An 18,435-nucleotide genomic window follows, 5' to 3' on the forward strand; every position below is an offset into this window, starting at 1 on the left:
TTGCGCTTTGTGCCACGTGCGCTTAACCCGCTGCTCTACCGCCCGACTCCCTGAGAGTTTATCGTTTTATCCCGCCAGGTGTGAGGTCCTTTCTGCCGGCCCTGCGGGCACCAAGAAGGCAGGGCCACTGCTCGTGGCACCCAGCTGCTGTCCGTCCCCAAGTCCCGTGTGCCAGCCCGCCGCCCCGGGGCCCCAGCACTATGGGTGCTGAGGACGGGGCAGGACAGGGCTGTCCTGTGTGACTGTAGCCCAAGAGGGCAGCTTCAGGGGCAGCAGAGCTGTCTGCATCCTCCACCATCATGCCAGGCCTTGCAGTCAGAAGAGGGAGGGAAGGGGACAGGAGGCCACACTTAGGGACAGGCCTTTAAGGGGCCATCTCTTTAGGGATTGAAGTCTTATTCAGGAAGCTAAAAAAAATCAAGGGAAGATTGGGCTCAGGCAAAAATTACTAAAGTCATGGGCCCCCTGGAATATACCTAAAACAGACTTCCTAGCTTCTTCCCACTCAAAGACCCCTAGTTTTATCTGTTCTGTTCCTACCTTTGGGTTCCTGTTTATTAAATAATTTGTTCTGCTTTACATCTTACTGCCTTTTAGCCACCATGTTGCAGCTGCTACCATGACACCATCCTGACTTCTCTGGGCAGACGACCTCACCAATATGTCCTGGAACCTCACCTCTCCAGAGCCCTGCCCCCCTAAGGCAAGACAGAGACAGGCTGGGGGGATGGAACCACCTGCCAACATCCATGTCCAGCAGAGAAGCAATTATAGAAGCCAGACCTTCCACCTTTTGTACCCCAAAAGAATTTGGGTCCATACTCCCAGAGGGATTCTTCTTCTTCTAGCGTTTGCCCTTCTTCCGTAGCCAGTCAACAGCGTCAGGTGGAGCCTGATGTAAAGTTTCGAGACCTCCTTTGAATCTGGAGAGGTGGCAGTCGTTGACTATGTGGGTCACAGTCTGTCTGGAGCCGCAGGGGCAGTTCGGGTCGTCTCTGGCTCCCCAGCGATGGAACATAGCGGCGCACCGGCCATGGCCTGTTCGATAGCGATTGAGGAGGGCCCGATCATAACGTGCTAGGTCAAAGCTGGGTTGACGCTCGCAGGGGTCTGTGATGAGGTGTTTGTTCTTTACCTCAGCTGACTGCCAACTCTGTTTCCAAGAGTCTGGAACAGAGAAGTTCAGTGTAGGCGTAGGGGATCAGATTGGGTGACGAGATGTCAAGCAAGGGATAAAGAATAGGGAAGCTTCCAATGGAGGAGATGGGACACAGAACTCTGGTGGTGGGAATTGCATAGAAGTGTACCCCTCTTATCTTACAATCTTGTTAATCATTATGAAATCACTTGAAAAAATCAAGGGAGGGACTAGACGCTGGCATACCCGGTAATAAAGCACACACATTACTGTGCACGAGGACCCAGGTTCAAGCCCCTACTCCCCACCTGCAGGGGAGAAGCTTCACGAGCAGTGATGTGCAGGTCTCTCTCTCTCCCCGCCTCCTTCTCTCTTTCTCCTACTTCCCTCTCAATTTCTCTGTCTCTATCCAAAATAAATAAATAGTAAAAAGTTATCGTGTCAAGATGAGAGATTGCATCCTTGTGCAAACAACTGCACTGTAAGCCATTAACCTCCCTATTTAAAAAAAAAAAAATCAAGAGCTACAGATGGCTCACCTGGTGGAGTACACAGCATACCATACACAGGCCCCGGGTTCAAGCCCAGGTGCACGTGGAAGCACCAGGGATAGCACCAGGGGAAACTCTATGCATGGTGGTCTCTCCTCTCTCTTTCTCTCTGTCTGAATTTTTTTTTTGTAATTTTATTTATCTTCCCTTTTGTTGCCCTTGTTGTCTTTTTATTGTTGTTGTAGTTGATGTCGTCGTTGTTGGATAGGACAGAGAGAAATGGAGAGAGGAGGGGAAGACAGAGAGGAGGAGAGAAAGATAGACACCTGCAGATCTGCTTCACCGCCTGTGAAGTGACTCCCCTGCAGGTGGGGAGCCGGGAGCTCGAACTGGGATCCTCATGCCGGTCCTTGCGCTTAGCGCCACCTGTGCTTAACTTGCTGCACTACCGCCCGGCTCCCTCTCTGTCTGAATTTTTTAAAAAATGACAAGTCAGTCCTGCAGTATTGGCGTCTCTCATGTATATGATCCCTGTGATTGGTGGGGGGGGGGCAGTGGAAAACAAAAGCCAAGCGAGGCTTAGAGAATGTATGTTGGGGGCTGGGTCGTGGCACACCTGGTTGAGCACACATGCTGCAATAACAAGGACCTTGTGGTCTGGGAGGTGGCACAGTGGATAAAGCATCGAACTCTCAAGCGTGAGGTCTTGAGTTTAATCCCCGGCAGCACGTGTACCAGAGTGATGTCTGGCTCTTTCTCTCTCCTCCTATGTTTCTCATTAATAGATAAATAAAATATTTAAAAAAAAACAATAACAAGGACCTGGGTTCAAGCCCCCCAGATCCCTGCCTGCGGCTTGGGGGTGGGAGGAAGGGAAGGTTTGTGAGTGGTAAAGCAGTGCTGCAGGTGTCTCTCTGTCTGTCTGTCTGTCTCTCTCTGTTTCTCCTTCCCTCTTGATTTCTGGCTGTCTCTATCCGAGAAGTAAATAAATAAAGATAATGTGAAAGATCTTTTTAAAGAGAATGGATGTTGGCAACATGCTGAGACTGAGCAGCTCTTTCATCTTTCCCCATAGTCAGACTGTGTGAACGTGCGTGTGTGTGCGTGTGTGCGTGTGTGCATGTGTATGTGTGTGTGTGTGTATGTGTGTGTGTGTACGTGTGCTGGTGTTTTTTTCCCTCTCCCCCCAGGGTTATTGCTGGGGCTCAGTGACTGCACCAGGAATCCACTGCTCCTGGAGGCCATTTTTTCCAATTTGTCACCCTTGTTGTTGTCCTTGTCATTGTTGTTGCCATTGTTGTTAGACAGGACAGAGAGAAAGCAAGAGAGGAGGGGAAGACAGAGAGGGGAGAGACAGACGCCTGCAGACCTGCTTCACCGCCTGTGAAGCGACTCCCCTGCAGGTGGGTCAGGTCTTGAGCTTCGCACTGCGTGCGCTTAATCCACTGTGCCTGTCCCCCATTGTGTGTTTTCTAGCAGTGTGAGCAAGAATCACACAATGTGAAATGTGTCCTTTTCGCACAGTTGTTTGTTTGTTTGTTTATTTATTATTGGATAGAGACAGAGAGAAATTGAGAGGGCAGGGGGAGATAGGGAGGAAGAGAAATAAAGAGACACCTGCAGCCCTGCTTCACTACTTGTGAAGCTTTCCCCCCTGCAGGTGGGGACCAGGGGCTTGAACCTGGGTTACTGTGCACTGTAATGTGTGCGCTTAACCAGATACACCACTGCCCAGCCCCTCGCACAGTTATGTTTTGCCTCCTTTTACCCTGAGGTCTGACTCCAGCTCATTCTACCCATGGGGCACAGGACGGCTCCCAGCACTTGCACTGACACCCAAGTCAAAGCCTGGGCCCCCCCAACACCCCACCAGGAGGTGCAGGAACGGAGAGCAGAGAGCAGAGGGCCACCCCTTCCAGCCCACTGCAGTGCCAGACGCCCTCTGCCCACCTCCCTGCCAGAGACCTTCGTACCTGGCTTCTCTTGGATCCAAACCTAAAACCTAACCCACACCACCACCTGCTGGGGGGAGAGAGAAAGGCACCATGTCAGAGGAAGAGAGAGAGACAGAGACAGAGACACAGAGAGGAAGAGGGGAAAGCTATAAGAGACTAGCAGAAGTTCCAGGTGGTGGTGCACCTGGCTGAGTGCACACGTTACCCTGCCTGAGGACGTGAGTTCAAGCCCTGCAGGGATAAGCTGCAATCAGGGCTGCAGGTCTCTCTCTCTCTCTCTCTCTCTTCCTTGCTATCTCTCCCTCCCCTCTCCATTTCTCTCTGTCTTAAAAGGGAAGAAGGAAAGAAAGAGAAAGAAAGGAAGGGAGGGAGGGAGGGAGGAGAGAAAGAAAGAAAGGGCAGAGAGATCTGGATGTGAGCATCTCAGGAAGCCTGGGAGAGGGCTCGGCACCCTCACTGTCACAGGACCACACACCAAAACTACAGTGATGTCCCCTCACATCTGTATGACAGTTCCCATCCAAAAGACAGGAAGCAAGAGCGTTGGGAGGATGTGGTTGGTGGGGTGCAAGTGTTCCAGCCAGGGTGGAAACAGTATGCAGAAGCCTGAGAAGTCACCGCTAGAGATCTGTGCACTCACTGCCTCACTTCTGCGCATTTAGCCAGAGGCAACCCGAATCCACAGGACCCATAGCCCCAACCCTCGCCGTGGCCAGTGCAGCCTTTCCCCCCCCCCCCCAAGAGCCAGGAATCAGAAACAATCTGAACATCCATCATCGGATGACGGGATAGAGAACATCCTGAAGACACACGCAGTGGAATACTTTGCAGCTGTGAAGAAGACTGCCATGGCGTGCAGGGACAGAGACTAATCTGCTATGAAATAAGCTGGGTAGACAGAGGCAATCACCATTTGACTTCACTCTGACGTGAACAGGGAGGGAACAGAACAAACAAATCAACAAAGCAACACAGAAACAGCCCCTTGGTCTGCTACAGCAAAGGGAAGAGGGGTCTCAGGGGGCGGGGTAGAGGAGGGCAAATGTGCGGTGAAGGATGGATGGGTCCTCACATGGCCGCCAGCGCTCGGGCTGTCTGTCATTCTGTTCACCTGAAGCCTGTGGACTGTTACGGTCCAGATCACTCCTGAGATAGAAAAAGGACACCTGGCAGCAAGATGCCCACACGGGTGGGTTTCGCTTCACTGAGAGGAGCCTATAAGAAGAGAGGAAGCTGGAGTCAGCGGTAGCGCAGCGGGTTAAGTGCATGTGGCGCAATGTGTAAGGACCGGCGTGAGGATCCCAGTTCAAGCCCTCGGCTCCCCACCTGCAGGGGAGTCGCTTCACAAGCAGGTCTGCAGGTGTCTGTCTGTCTTCGCTCCTCTCTCCATTTCTCTCTGTCCTATTGACAATAGTAACAACTATAATAGTAAGCACAACAATGATAAAACAACAAGGGCAACAAAAGGAAATAAATAAATAAATATTTTTTTAAAAAAAGAAGAGGAGGATATTCTTCTGCCAATGCATGGCAGTTCAGAGTAGATTTCATTTCATTTATTCTTTAATTGTTGTTTTAATGAGAGAGAGAGGGAGGGGAGGGGAGGGGGGAGGGAAAGGGAGAGAGGGAGAGGTAGAGAGGGACAGGGAGAGGGAGAGAGGGAGAGGGACAGAGGAAGAGGAAGAGGGAGAGGGAGACCGACACCAGAATCCTGCTCCGTTTTAGCTGATGGTGGTGCTGGGGATGAACTTGTGGCCTCAGAGTCTCAGGCAGGAAAGTCTTTTGTAGAACTGTGATGCAGTCTCCCCAGCCCTTTACTATTTATTTATTTATCTGCTTGTTTAGTTGCTTATCCACTCATTTAATGAGAGAGATGGGGGTTGTTAGGGGAAGGGAAACTGGAGCCCTGCTCAGCTCTGGCTGACAATGGTGCTGACCTCAGAGTCTCAGGCAGGAGGAGAGTTTTGCAGAACCGTGACGCTGTCTCCCTGGCCCCTGTAGATTGATTTCATCTGTAGATGGGAGAATTCATTCCTGAACACAAGCCATGGCAGCTCACCACGGGCCAGTGTGTTTCTGTGTGGGGACAGGCTGGGGGCTTAGTGCCTCCAGTCTGTCCTCCAGCTGACTTCTTTTTCTCTTCCTCCCCCTCCCTCTGCTCCTCCTCTCCCTCCCTTTCCCCTTCTTTTCCCTTCCCCCTCTTCTTTCCTGTCCTTCCCCTCCTTTTTCTCCTTCCCCTTCTTCCTCCCCTACCCCCTCTTTGCCCTCCCCATCCCCTGTTCCTCTCCTCCCTCTCCCCCTCCCTCTCCTTCTTCTCCTCTTCTTCCTCTTCCCCTCCCCCTCCCCCTCCTCTTCTATCTCAGACAGAACTAAGGCGCCGTAGAAGACCAGGGACGGGTCACCCTGTGTCACAGGACTTAGCAGTCCCATATCTGTACCTCAGACTCTCACAGATGAAAAAGAGTTAAGGTTTGACAGTTGACTATTATTATTATTATTATTATTAACTTTATACCAGTTTACAAAACTGCGAGATCCCAGGGCTTCAGTTTCAGACCCACATGTGCGTGTCTAGTTCACCACACTTGCCACTTCCTGTGGTCCTGTGACACCACCCCCTGACCACCAGCCTTCTTGCTGAGCCAAAGGAACAGTTTGGTTACTATTTTGGCAAGTCCCTTCACTTTAGTTACCTCTGTTCCACTTGGCAATAAAACCATCAACCTAAAAATTATTTTTATATAATTACTATTTTATTTTATTATTGAGTAGAGAGAAAGCAAGAAGGAAGGGGAGACAGAGAGGGAAAGAGACAGAGACACCTGCAGCCCTGCTTCGCCAAACATGAAGGGGCTCCCTTGCAGGTGGGGGCTGGGGGCTTGAACCCAGGTCCTTGCGCATGGTGACATGTGTGTTTTTAACCAGATGTGCCATTGCCCAGTCCCTTGAAAAAGCTTTTGAGGGAGTCAGGTGGTAGTGCAGCAGATGGCACAAAGCGCAGGGACCGGCTTAAGGATCCCAGTTAGAGCCCCCGGCTCCCCACCTGCAGGTGAAGCAGGTCTGCAGGTGTCTGTCTTTCTCTCCCCCTCTCCGTCTTCCCCTCCTCTCTCCGTCTTAACCCTCCTCTCTCCATTTCTCTCTGTCCTATCCAACAACAACGACAACAATAATAAGGGCAACAAAAGTGTTGAATGTAAAACATTAATTCCCCAATAAAGAAATAATTTTTTTTTTTAAAAAAAAGGGCAACGAAAGGGAATAAATAAATAAATAAATAAATAAACCATGCGCATGAGAGCACCTTGCTCTTGGGGAGGAAAAAAAAAGAGTGAAGGGAAGGGAAGGGAAGCTAAAGGAAGGGGGGGGGGAGAAAGAAAGAAGGTCACTGCCTTCCCCGTCACATCACTGATCAACAAACATGCATCAGCAATTTGAATGGACTGTTTCAGCCCCACTCACTGGCCCTCAGCCCCTCTCTCCAGCAGGAAGTAGAGAGAGAACACGAATGACCAGGTCCCTACCCACGGCGGCCCCACTGCGTGTCTCCAGGACATTCCATCCTCTGGCTCCCAGATGTCCATCACCACAGTGCCGTTGGGCACGCCGGGAGTCCAGAGGTCGTGATCCCAGCTGGCTCCGGCCGCTGGGGACCCTGCTTTCTCTGTGTCCCCGTGGTGGCTGGCTCTCTGGCCGAGCTTCCTACCCTGCAGGGCTCTGGGGACTGGGAACGGCCAGCAGGTGGTGCGGCTGTCCCTTGCCACACAGACTCACAGACTTGGAAGCAGCTTTTTTTTTTTTTAATGTACTGATGTATTTTTTTTTCTTTCTTTAGTGATTTAATCTAACATAACAGGGGTCTAATTCCACACCGTTCCCACTACCAGAGTTCTGTCTCCCCATCCCCTCCACTGGAAACTGCAGTATTTATCCCCAGGTCACAGACATGGGCTGAATCTATAACTATCTATATCTGTATCTGTCTTTCCCCCATTTTTCCAACAGCCCTGCCTTCACTTCCTTTCTAGTTCATCCCCACACCTACCACTACTTCCAGGTGTCTTTCCTTTCTCCCTCTTCTCTCTCAGATAAGAGAAACAGCACCTGGCTTCCTTTCTCTGCTGTTTTTCCAGATTTTCTTCCCTTTCACTGATGGTATAAAAACAAGATTCCTGGTGACAAACGCTTTGGGTCCTGGTGGAAGGCAGGGTGCAGAGCCCTCTGGGAGTATGGGCCCAGGATCATTATGGGGAGCAGAAGGTGGGAGGCCTGGCTTCTGTCATTGCTTCTCAGCTGGACATGGGTGTTGGCAAGTAGATCCACACCCCCAGCCTGTCTCTGTTTTTCCCTAGTGGGGTCGGGCATGAGAGGCTGTTTAGAGGTGAACCCAGGAGATGGCGCACAGGGCAGACAGAGCACCAGCCTTGCAAACATAAAGCCTGGAGTCTGATCCCGGCACTGGGAATGTATGTGCACCATGTGTCAGCCTCAGACAAGGAGTCCAGGGAGGGAGAGGGGGAGGAAGCCGGTACCCAGGGGACCTGGTGACATAGCCCAGGGCACACTGCCTCTTACCTGCAGCCAGTACAAGGGCACCAAGGAGGTGATAACAGAGCACATCCTCACTGAGATACATTTAGTTATTTTTATTTTATTGTTATTTTTTAAATTTCTTTATTGGGAAATTAATGGTTTACCGTCAACAGTAAAATGAAATACAGTAGTTTGTACCTGTATTTCCACATAACAATTCACACCCCACTAGGTCCTCCTCTGTCTTCCAGGACCTGAAGCCTCCCCCCACCCCCACACCCCAGAGTCTTTTACTTTGGTGCAGTCCAAGTTCTGCTTGGTATTTTCCTAGTCATTGTTATTTTTTATTTACTTAACTAATTTATGTATCTGCTTTATGGTGGTGTGGGGGGTTGAACCTAGGACTTCAAAGCCTCAGGCAAGAGAATCTCTTTGCATAACCATTATGCTACCTTCCCCACCCTAGATAGTTATTTTTATCCACCGCTCCCGGTGGCCTTTTTTTTTTCCCCTTCTTTTATTCCATAGGACAGAGAGAAATCGAGAGGGAGGGGGAGATATAGAAGAGACACTTGCAGAACTACTTCACCACTCGTGCGTGAACTTTAGAGCTGGTCACCTCTCTGGGATGGCACATCAGAGCAGCCTCCCAGGGGCGGGTCTCTCGGAAACCCCCAGGGGGGCCTCCTGGGGTCCCACCACTTGTCCGGAGACCTCAGGGTGCCCCCAGCCCCAGCCCCAGCCCCTCCCCAGGCGTGTCCCTGTGATACTGGGAGCCGGGGACCCTATGTCCCCTGCCTTATCTCCAGTGCATCACACCCAGGCAATGCAGAGCTTGTCTGTCCAGCCTCTGCTCCAGACAGGGACCCAGTGCCCTCACCCTGTCCCCCCAGGCACAGGCCCCCCACCCCCCATGCCGTCTGTTCCCTTTGCTCTCCCCACAGTCCTGCCTCCCACACGCTTGGGAGAAAACTCTCCCATACAAGTTCCCCCATATCTAATGACAATAAGTACTTGCCCCTCCACCCTCCCGCTCCCCACTTGGGAACAGTTCCCTGGAGCTCCAGCCAGGCTCAGAGGGAGCCCCCACCGTCAAAGCCCCCACACCCGCTCCGCACCTGACCCCACCTCACCAAACTCTTTTTTTTTTTTAATTGTTGTTATAGTTTATTATTGTTGTTGTTATTAATGTCGTCGTGGTTGGATAGGACACAGAGCAGTGGAGAGAGAAGGGGAAGACAGAGAGGGGGAGAGAAAGACAGACACCTGCAGACCTGCTTCACCACCTGTGAGGTGACCCCCCCCCCCCCCCGCAGGTGAGGATGGGGGGGGGCTCGAATGGGATCCTTGCTTCATGCCACGTGTGCTTAACCCGCTGCACTACCGCCCGGCCTCTAACCAAACTCACTTTTTTAAAAAATACCAGTTTAGATTTTTTAAAAAATATATTTATTTATTTATTTATTCCCTTTTGTTGCTCTTGTTGTTTTATTGCTGTAGTTATTATTGTTATTGTTGATGTTGTCCTTGGTGCATAGGACAGCGAGAAATGGAGAGAGGAGGGGAAGACAGAGGGGGAGAGAAAAACAGACACCCGCAGACCTGCTTCACAGCTTGTGAAGTGACTCCCCTGCAGGTGGGGAGCCGGGGCTTGAACCGGGATCCTTACACCACCAGGACCTTTACACCAGTCCTTGTGCTTTGTGCCACGTGTGCTTAACCCACTGCACTACCGCCCGACTCCCCCAAACTCACTTTTTGTTGCTGTTCCAGTTGTGTGTTCCATGCTTTCTGTCATTAATAAAATGGGCGTGTTTTGCACAAAATGCAGCTCAAATAAAATAAATAAATAAATAAATAAATAAAATGACTGGCACAGTGCACTGAAGTAAAGGACTCTGAGGGGTGGGGTGGGGGTTCAGCTCCTGGTGCATGAAGGTGGGAGGAGGACTAGGGTGGGGTTGGGAGTGTTTTACAGAAAACTGAGAAATGTTAGTTATGTGCCAGCAGCTGAATTTACTGTTGACTGTAAACTATTAACCAACCTCTCCAATAAAAATATATATTTTAAATATGGATTTATTCCCTTTTGTTGCCCTTGTAGTTTTATTGTTGTAGTTATTGTTGTTGTTGTTTACGATGTTGGATAGTATAAAGAGAAATGGAGAGAGGAGGGGAAGACGGGGGGGAGGGGGGAGACACCCGCAGACCTGCTTCACGGCTTGTGAAGAGACTCCCCTGCAGGTGGGGGAGCCGGGGGCTTGAACCCAGATACTTACGTTGGTCCTTGCGCTTTGCACCACGTGCGCTTAACCCGCTATGCTACCACCTGACTCCCATAAAAATATCTTTAAAAAACCCACATCACCCTAAAAAAATGGAACAAGCTGACCACATGGGGTTGGCCAGCACGCAGGCCGGCGCCGAGCACAAGTGTCATGTCCCCCAGCCAGGCAAGATTCTTTCTTTGGAACCTACCCCCTGGCTTCCAGGGCTGTGCTGTCTGTCTGGTCGCCAGGCGATTCTCATGGAAGATTCTGGAAGATTCTGGAAGAGCGTGATGCTGTCAGTCTTCCTGCTTCCCTGCTCTGAGGGAAAGACCCAGTCCCAAGACTTTTCTTTTCTTCCTCCAGGGTTATCGCTGGGGCTCAGTGCTTACCCTATGCTCTGCTCCAGTGGCCATATTTTGGACTTTTTGGATAGGACAGAGAGAAATTGAGAGAGGAAGGGAAGACAGAGAGGGGGAGAGAAAGACAGACACCTGCAGACCTGTCTCACAGCCTGTGAAGTGACTCCCCTGCAGGTGGGGAGCAGGGGGCTCAAACCGGGATCCTTACGCTGGTCCTTGCACTTCGCACTATGTGTGCGCTTAACTCACTATGCCACCGCCCTGCCCCTCCCCATTTTTTTTTTTACAAGAGGTATGGACCTCTGGTTTCTTTGTCCTTCTTTTAAATTTTTATTTTTATTTATTAATTTATTATTGGATAGAGAAATCGAGAGGGGAGGGGGGGAGACAGAGAGACGCCTGCAGCCCTGCTTCACCACTCGTGAAACCTTCCCCCCTGCAGGTGGGGTCCAGGGGCTTGAACCCTGGTCCTTGTGCACTGTAATGTGTGCACTCAGCCAGGTGCGCCACCGCCTGGCCCCCCATACTTCCTGGTTTCTGGTGAGACTGAGGTTTGATCCTGCAGCCCTGCTACCTCAGGCTTCAAGGCCCTTTGAGCAGAACCACTGCACACTAGTAAGCAGTCTGCACATTTTTCCACTGATGGAAATTGCTCTGCTGTCCCGTATATGATAGCAGACTCCACTACACGCAGCTTGTTTTTAAATACATTTTCCATCCCGATGCAAAAAAAGAAAAAGAAATGAAACAAAAATGCTCTGAGGCAGACTGAGAATTTTTCCTCTTTCACAGCAAAGGTACTTTTTTGTTCTTTTCCTTCAGGGTTATTACTGGGGCTCAGTGCCTGCACTACTACAAACCTACTGCTCCTGGTGGCCATCTTTTTTTCCACTGTTGTTATTATTATTGTTGTTGCTGTTGTTGTTAGATCAGACAGAGAGAAATCGAGAGAGGATGGGAAGACAGAGAGGGGGAGAGAAAGACAGAAGTGACCTCCCTGCAGGTGGGGGGCCAGGGGCTCCTCGTGCCAGTACTTGGGATTTGCACCATGCGTGCATAATCCGGTGTACTACAGCCCGGCCCCCAAAAGTGATTTTCTTTTATTGTTTTTCGACTGCTAAAATTCTTGCTGTTCGATTCTGTGCCACGTGCTTGGAGCATCACAGAGCAGACGCCCGCTCCCTCCCTCAAGCCTTGACTTCTGAGCAGCTGCTATGAAACTCCATGAATGTTCTCGGACGCACCTTCATCTGCAAGTCCCAACACCATTTTCTCAGCAATTCAGCTGGCCTTCCATTTCTCCCAGTCGCCTCACCCTACAGGTGTCCACCCCCCTGCTCCCTACCACCTCAGAAAGCCCGTCCTGAGAGGGTAGAGAGAACCCTGGCTCTGCGCTTCTCAAAGAATGCTTCCTGGACAATAGTGTCTCTGCTCAACAACTAAACGTACTGTTAATTCCTTTGAAAAAATAACAATAGGAAGCCCAGTGGTGACACAGCTGGTTGAGCAGACATATTACCACGTACAAAGACCTGGGTTCAAGCACCCTGATCCCCACCTGCAGGAGAAAGCTTTGCAAGTGGTGAGGCAGAGCTGCAGGTGTCCCTCTTTCTCCCTCTTTTCTTTCTCTTCTTTTCTTCTTCTTTTTTGACAGAGCACTGCTCAGCTCTGGCTAATGGTGGTGCAGGGGACTGAACCTAGGACCTTGGAGCCTCAGGCCTGCGCATCTGTTTGCATAACCATTATGCTATCTACCCACTGCCCTCTCTTCTCTTTCACTTTCCTCTCCCTCAACTTCTTTCTGTTTCTGATATATATATATATTTTTCTATTGCTAGGGCTCAGTGCCTGCTCCTGGAGACCATTCCCCCCCCCATTTTTGTTGCCCTTGTTGCTGTTATTATTGTTGTTGCTATTGTTGTTGGGTATAATAGAGAGAAATCAAGAGAGGAGGGGATGACAGAGAGGGGGAGAGAAAGATAGACACTGCAGACCTGCTTCACAGCGTGTGAAGCGACTCCCCTGCAGGTGGGGAACTGGGGGCTCGAACCAGGATCTGTGCACTTTGCGCTGTGTGCCCTTAACCCACCGAGCTACAATTTCTCTCTGTTTCTATCCAACAATGGACATCCGGCCGCTGAGTCCCCTGTGTCATCCAGCCTGTCCCCAGGGACTCTGGACAAGGCTGTGGCTCCATGAAAGGGTGGACAAGACCAGCCGCTTCTCAACATTGTTAAGAATTGAGTTTTGACTGAATTTTGATCTCCAAAGATTTGAGGTCCTGGGATGCATGGAACTTGCCAGCTTGGGATCCCAGATTCCAGCCCTGTGGCTCGCATCCTCCCTCTCTCTTTCAGAGACCAAGACATCTTTAGACATTGTTGGTGCAGTGGTGACAAGAGGTTTCAAAGTGTGGGGACCTATCTCTGGATGGAGTGTCAAGCCGAAACCTCACAGAAGTTGGGTGCAGGGGGAAGGGGACTGTGTCTGCCTCAGTTTCCCGACCTGTGTCAGGAAGTGGATGGGAGGCTCTCACAGCCCAGCCTCACCTGCTGGTCCTCCTTGTAACTCCAGGCGGGGGCTCCTTGTCCTGCGCAGGATGGCCAGCAGGGGGCGTTAGAGGATAGTTTCCACCTGCAAGGAGGGGGGTACCCTGGGCTGGGGTCCAAGTAGATTGGGTCACCTGCACCCAGGGGGGTGGGAGGACCCCGGGATTTTCACCACGGGCACGTGGGGACGCTGGGATGTTGTCTGGCAGGGAAAGGAGGAAGGAGGGAGGAGGTTGAGGGTAAGGCCACATGGTCCCCACTGAGTCTTAGGGTGCAGCCTCCTCCCCTGTCACCCTCCCTTTACCCTTCATCCCGTGACAGGAAAGAATCCAAGGCTCGGAAGTCAGCTGCCTCCCATCAGAATTCTGCATTTCATCCCAGAGTCTCCAGGGCACCAGTTGCCATGGAGACGCCAGCATCCCTGCATCCCTCCAGGGAGGGAGCTCAAGCTCTGGGCCTTGGGGGCTTGGACCCGAGTTGTCAGCTGATTCAGATACTCATTTTGGTGTGGGGCATCTGAAAGCAGACCCTCCAGAGCCCAGAGCAGCGGCCAGCAGTGTGGGGAGTGGGGGAACACCTGTGTCCCCTTCCCCATCCCAGGCTCCTCTGAGCTACCTCCAACCCCCCTAGAGGCCCTGGTGCCCCATAGCTGAGGCTGCATGTATGAGCATCCCACCCTCACCCCAGAAGCCGGGACAAAGGACCACAAGCTCATAAGAGCTGGGAGATTGAGTTCCCCGGAGTCCAGGTTAGACTCCCACCCCTTTCAGACCGGATCCGGAGGGGACCCTCCCCTAGACTGTGGGGCAGGTGTACCCCTGGCCTGGGAACCTCAGCTCTGTATATAGGTTAGAAAAGTCAAGCTATATTTTTCTGTATTCTGATATACAAAAAATGTACCATGATTTTTCTGACAAGCCAGTATTTGATAGGGTCAGAGACTGGAAAAGGTGGGGGAGGGAGGGAGCGAGAGAGAGAGAGAGAGAGAGAGAGAGAATTGTGATAAAAGGAAGAGAAACAAGAGTTGCTTTGTAGATGAAGAAATGTGGAGGCACACCTGGCTTAGTGCACACATTACCATCCACAAGGACCCAGGTTCGAGCCCCCACTCCCCACTTACAGGGTGGAAGCTTCATGAGCTGTTAGGCAGGTTTGCAGGTGTTTCTCTGTCTCTCTCCCTCTCTACCTCTCCTCCCCTCTAAATTTCTCTCTGTCCTATGGCTCACAGAACTCTTGTCTCCTGAGGAGCAGTCTTGGGTCTGGGCCCCAGGAAATCTCCTGCAGGACTGCTATGGGGAGAGAGAAAGAGAGAGAGAGAGGGAGAGGGAGAGGGAGAGGGAGAGGGAGAGGGAGAGGGAGAGGGGGAGGGGAGGGGGAGGGGGAGAGGGAGAGGGAGAGGGAGAGAGAGAGGAGGGAGCCCTGTGTGAGCAAACTCCCCATGGAAATATTGGATTTTTGCATTGTTGTTGCCTAAAATCTGTGACACTTTTAAAGCAGGATGGCCAGGCTTCCAAGGTTTCTGCAGGAAGACATTAAACCATAAGCAGGTAGTACAGACAAGGAAAGGGGTGGGGGAGAGACAGCATCGTTTTTTTTGTTTTTTTTTTCTGAAAAAGCCTTTCATGCATGAGGCTGAGGTCCTAGGCTCAGTCCCAGCACCACCATCAGCTGGAGCCGCACAGGGATCTGGTCTCAGCCTCAAAAAAGAAAACACACAAACTTCTTCAGGCAAACCACTGAGCCAGTGAGATGCTCACTGGACAGTACCCTGCTTTGCCCTGTACTCAGCCTGGGTTCGAGTCTAGCCTCACTGCACTGCAGGAAGCTTTGGTCATACTGTGGTCTCTGTCTCTTCCTGAAAAATAAACCAAAATAACAACAAAAACACTAAGGAAAAACCTCAAGTGGACTGGAGAGACAGTACAATTGTTCTGCAAAGAGATACTCAGGCTCTGAGGTCTCAGGTTCAAGCCTCACTCCACCCCCATGAGCCAGAGATGAGCCGGACTCTGGAGAAAAAAAAAAAAAAAAGAATCCAGCCAACTTTGACCTTGACCTCCTATATTCTGTCAGCCTCCTGTCTCTTGCCTCCCTGATGCTCATGCTAAGTCATCCCCCAAGCCCAGTGATTCATTTTGGAGAGTGAGTGAGAGAGAAAGACCACAGCACTGCTCCACCACCCATGGAGCTTCCCCATGCTGTTCATGGTGTCCCCATGAGGTGCCTGGGCTTATACTCAGTAAGTAGGTGAGTGAACCATTTCCCGTGCCTCTCAACTATTTACTCATTTACTTATTTATTCCTACCTGAGCCTTGTGCCTGCATGATTCCTCCAGTCCTGGCAGACTTTTCTTTTTCTTTTAATTCTATTGGTAATTTAATATTGATGTATAAAATTATGAGATAACAGGAGTCTAATTCTACAACATCCCCACCACCGGAGCTCTGTGTCCCCATTCCCTCACTGGAAACTGTGCTAGTTCTCCCACGGCCACAGAATAGGGGTTGGCTAGTATTTCTGTAAGTATATCTGTATTTATATACATTTGCCCATTTGTCCTATGGTGCTGCTTCTTCTTCCTTTCTAAGTCACTCCTACACCTATTACTACATGCAAATGTCCCTCCCTTTTCCCTTTTTTCTTTTTCCTCCTCTCTTCCTGGGTCCTGATGGAGTTGGAGTTCAGAGCCCTCTGTTCATCTTCGCCTAATGATTTCTCCCTCTTTGGGAGTATGGACCAGAATTCTGTGGTGCAGAAGATGGGAGCTCTGGCTTCTGTAATTGCTTCTCTGCTGGACATGGACATTGAATTAACATATTTTTTATTTTATTTTTAAATTCTTTTTACCAGAGCACTGCTCAGCTCTGGCTTATGGTGGTAGTGGTGGGGGGATCCAACTTTGGAGTCTCAGACATAGGAATTTCTTTACATAACAATTATGCTATCTCCCCTGCCCTCCTGCCAGACTTTTTCCCCCCTTTCAATGTCAGAGAGAGAGAGCAAACAGAAGGACAGGCAGCACATGGAGCTTGCCCCAGTGTACATGGCATTTCCATGTGGTGCCTGGGGCCCCCTTGCATAGCCAAGCATGTGTCTCCCAACTGCCCCCAATGACTTTCCCTTTAAAGGGGGTTCAGGTGCAAGACCAAGAGTAGAAGCAGCCCTCCCCACACACACACACACACCAGCCCTGCAGGCCTGCATCTTCCTGGAGGCTCAGAACCCACTGTACCCCTTCAGAGCAGCCCCTGAGGGGCTCCAGGTGAGCGGGCAGTGAGTCAGCTCCTGGGTGGTGAGGTCACCACTGCCCTGGGGGACATTCCCGACCGTGACTCAGGGGCAGAATGCCTAGGAGGCCAGGACGATGGATACCTCAGGCACCTCTGGGAGGGGAGGCTTGCAGGAAGGCTGCCATCTCTGTCCCAAAAAGGAGAGAGAGCTGCTTTCCCACGAGTTTCCCCCAGCTCTTGTTGGCTCCAGAGGTGGTGCCAGGGTGTCTGATTCTCTGGAAGGTCCCTGTGAGGTTGACACAGAGTCTGTGGGTCACCGGGGATTAGTGAGGGGGTCACGGGACAGTCACTTTCTGGGCTTCATGTGTCCACTGCTCTGGCATCAGCCAGCTGACCTGCAGAGAAAGCACAAGTCTGTGTTGCCTTTTTTCCTGCTGAGTTTCTCGCCCACTGAGTCAGCCTGGTGTGGTTTAGGGTGCAGGAGCTAGACCAGATTGCTGGATAATTCCCCATTAGTCAGACCACAAGGGGGCAGAAACTGGATTCTAGAAGGGCAAGTGGAGGTGAGGAGAAACCCGAGATGGCTTCAGGCATGGCTGCATCCAGGCACCCGAATGGGTCTGCATGTCTTAGCCCAGCCTCTCTTCAACCTGTAAGGGGACCAGGGACGTTCCCAGCAATCTTTGGATCAGAAATAAGCCTCTTCTCCTTCACAATGTTAGAGGCTGCTTCCAGAATTCAAGGAGCACTGGGCTGGCAGGGGTGTTCTTCTCCCTGTGCAAGAGAGCCAGGGGGATAGACAGAGAGGGAGGAAGGAAGGGAAAAAGAGGGAGGGAGAGAAAGGGGGAGAGGGGAGAAAGAGGGAGAGAGAGAGGGAGGGAGGGAGGGAGGAAGAAAAAGAGGGAAGTAGAGAGAGGAAAGAGGAAGGGAGTGAGAGGAAGGGAGAAAAAGAAAGAAAGAAAGAAAGAAAGAAAGAAAGAAAGAAAGAAAGAAAGAGGGAAAGGAAAGGAAGGAAGGAAGGAAGAGACAGGGGAAGAGAGGGAGGGAGGGAAGGAGCTGCTGAATGTGGTGACCCTGAGCCAACACAGGTGGGGCTGCAGGAGGGGCCACAGCTGTGCCCCCTCCCCCCTCCCCCCGCAGCTCCAGGTCCTGTCTGTGAAGGTCACAGGGGGAAGAGGACCTGCCCATAGGGACAGAGACTCCACCCTGGGCTGCAGAGGGAAGGAGAAATGGCCATCACCCTTGTGCCCTCATCTGTCTGCCTGCTGCCTTTCTGTGAATTTATTCACTTATTTGATAGACAGGGAGAGAGACAGACATCTGCAGACCTGCTCCACCGTTTGTGAAGCTTCCCCTCTGCAGGTGGGCACTGGGGGCTTGAACCCGGGTGTGCATTGGTAATGTGTGCACTCTACTGGGTGTGCTACTGCCTGGCCTGCCCCCCCCATTCCTTGCTGACTTTCTTGCTCTCTCTCTTCTAGGTGGTTGTCTCACATGGCCCTCTCTTTTAAAAACTATTTTATTTATATTATTTTAATGTGTGTATGTGTGAGAGAGAGAGACTCCAGGGCATTGCTCAGCTCTGGCTGATGGTGGTGCTGGGGATTGAACCTGGGACCTCAGAGCCTCAGGCTTGAAAGTCTTTTGCCTGAACTACTGTGCTGTCTCTGACTCCTTTCTTTTCTGTCTGTCTTTTTTTCCTTTTTCCCTCCCTCCCGCACCCCCCAACCATGTGGGATTTCTGAGCCTGTGGCAGTGTTTACAGGTGGGAAGCCCACCCCCCAGGAGCCGAGCCCCATAGCGGGGATGCCCAGGCTGGGGGTGCCCCCACCCCACCAGAGCTCCCCTGTGTGCTCTCCAGAGGTGCAGGGCAGCGCCTGCCCCAAGGCCCTCCAGACCTCACCGTGACCCC

At 51.4% G+C, this 18,435-nt stretch overlaps 1 protein-coding gene across 1 annotated transcript in view; it reads right to left on the reverse strand.

Moving 5' to 3' along the window:
- Positions 1-18,435, reverse strand: part of ITPR1 (inositol 1,4,5-trisphosphate receptor type 1) — a 405,769-nt gene that overhangs the window by 315,263 nt on the left and 72,071 nt on the right. The gene's annotated exons all lie outside the window — the stretch shown is intronic.

This window comes from Erinaceus europaeus, chromosome 21 (genome assembly GCF_950295315.1).
Source record: "Erinaceus europaeus chromosome 21, mEriEur2.1, whole genome shotgun sequence".
Classification (NCBI taxonomy): domain Eukaryota; kingdom Metazoa; phylum Chordata; class Mammalia; order Eulipotyphla; family Erinaceidae; genus Erinaceus; species Erinaceus europaeus.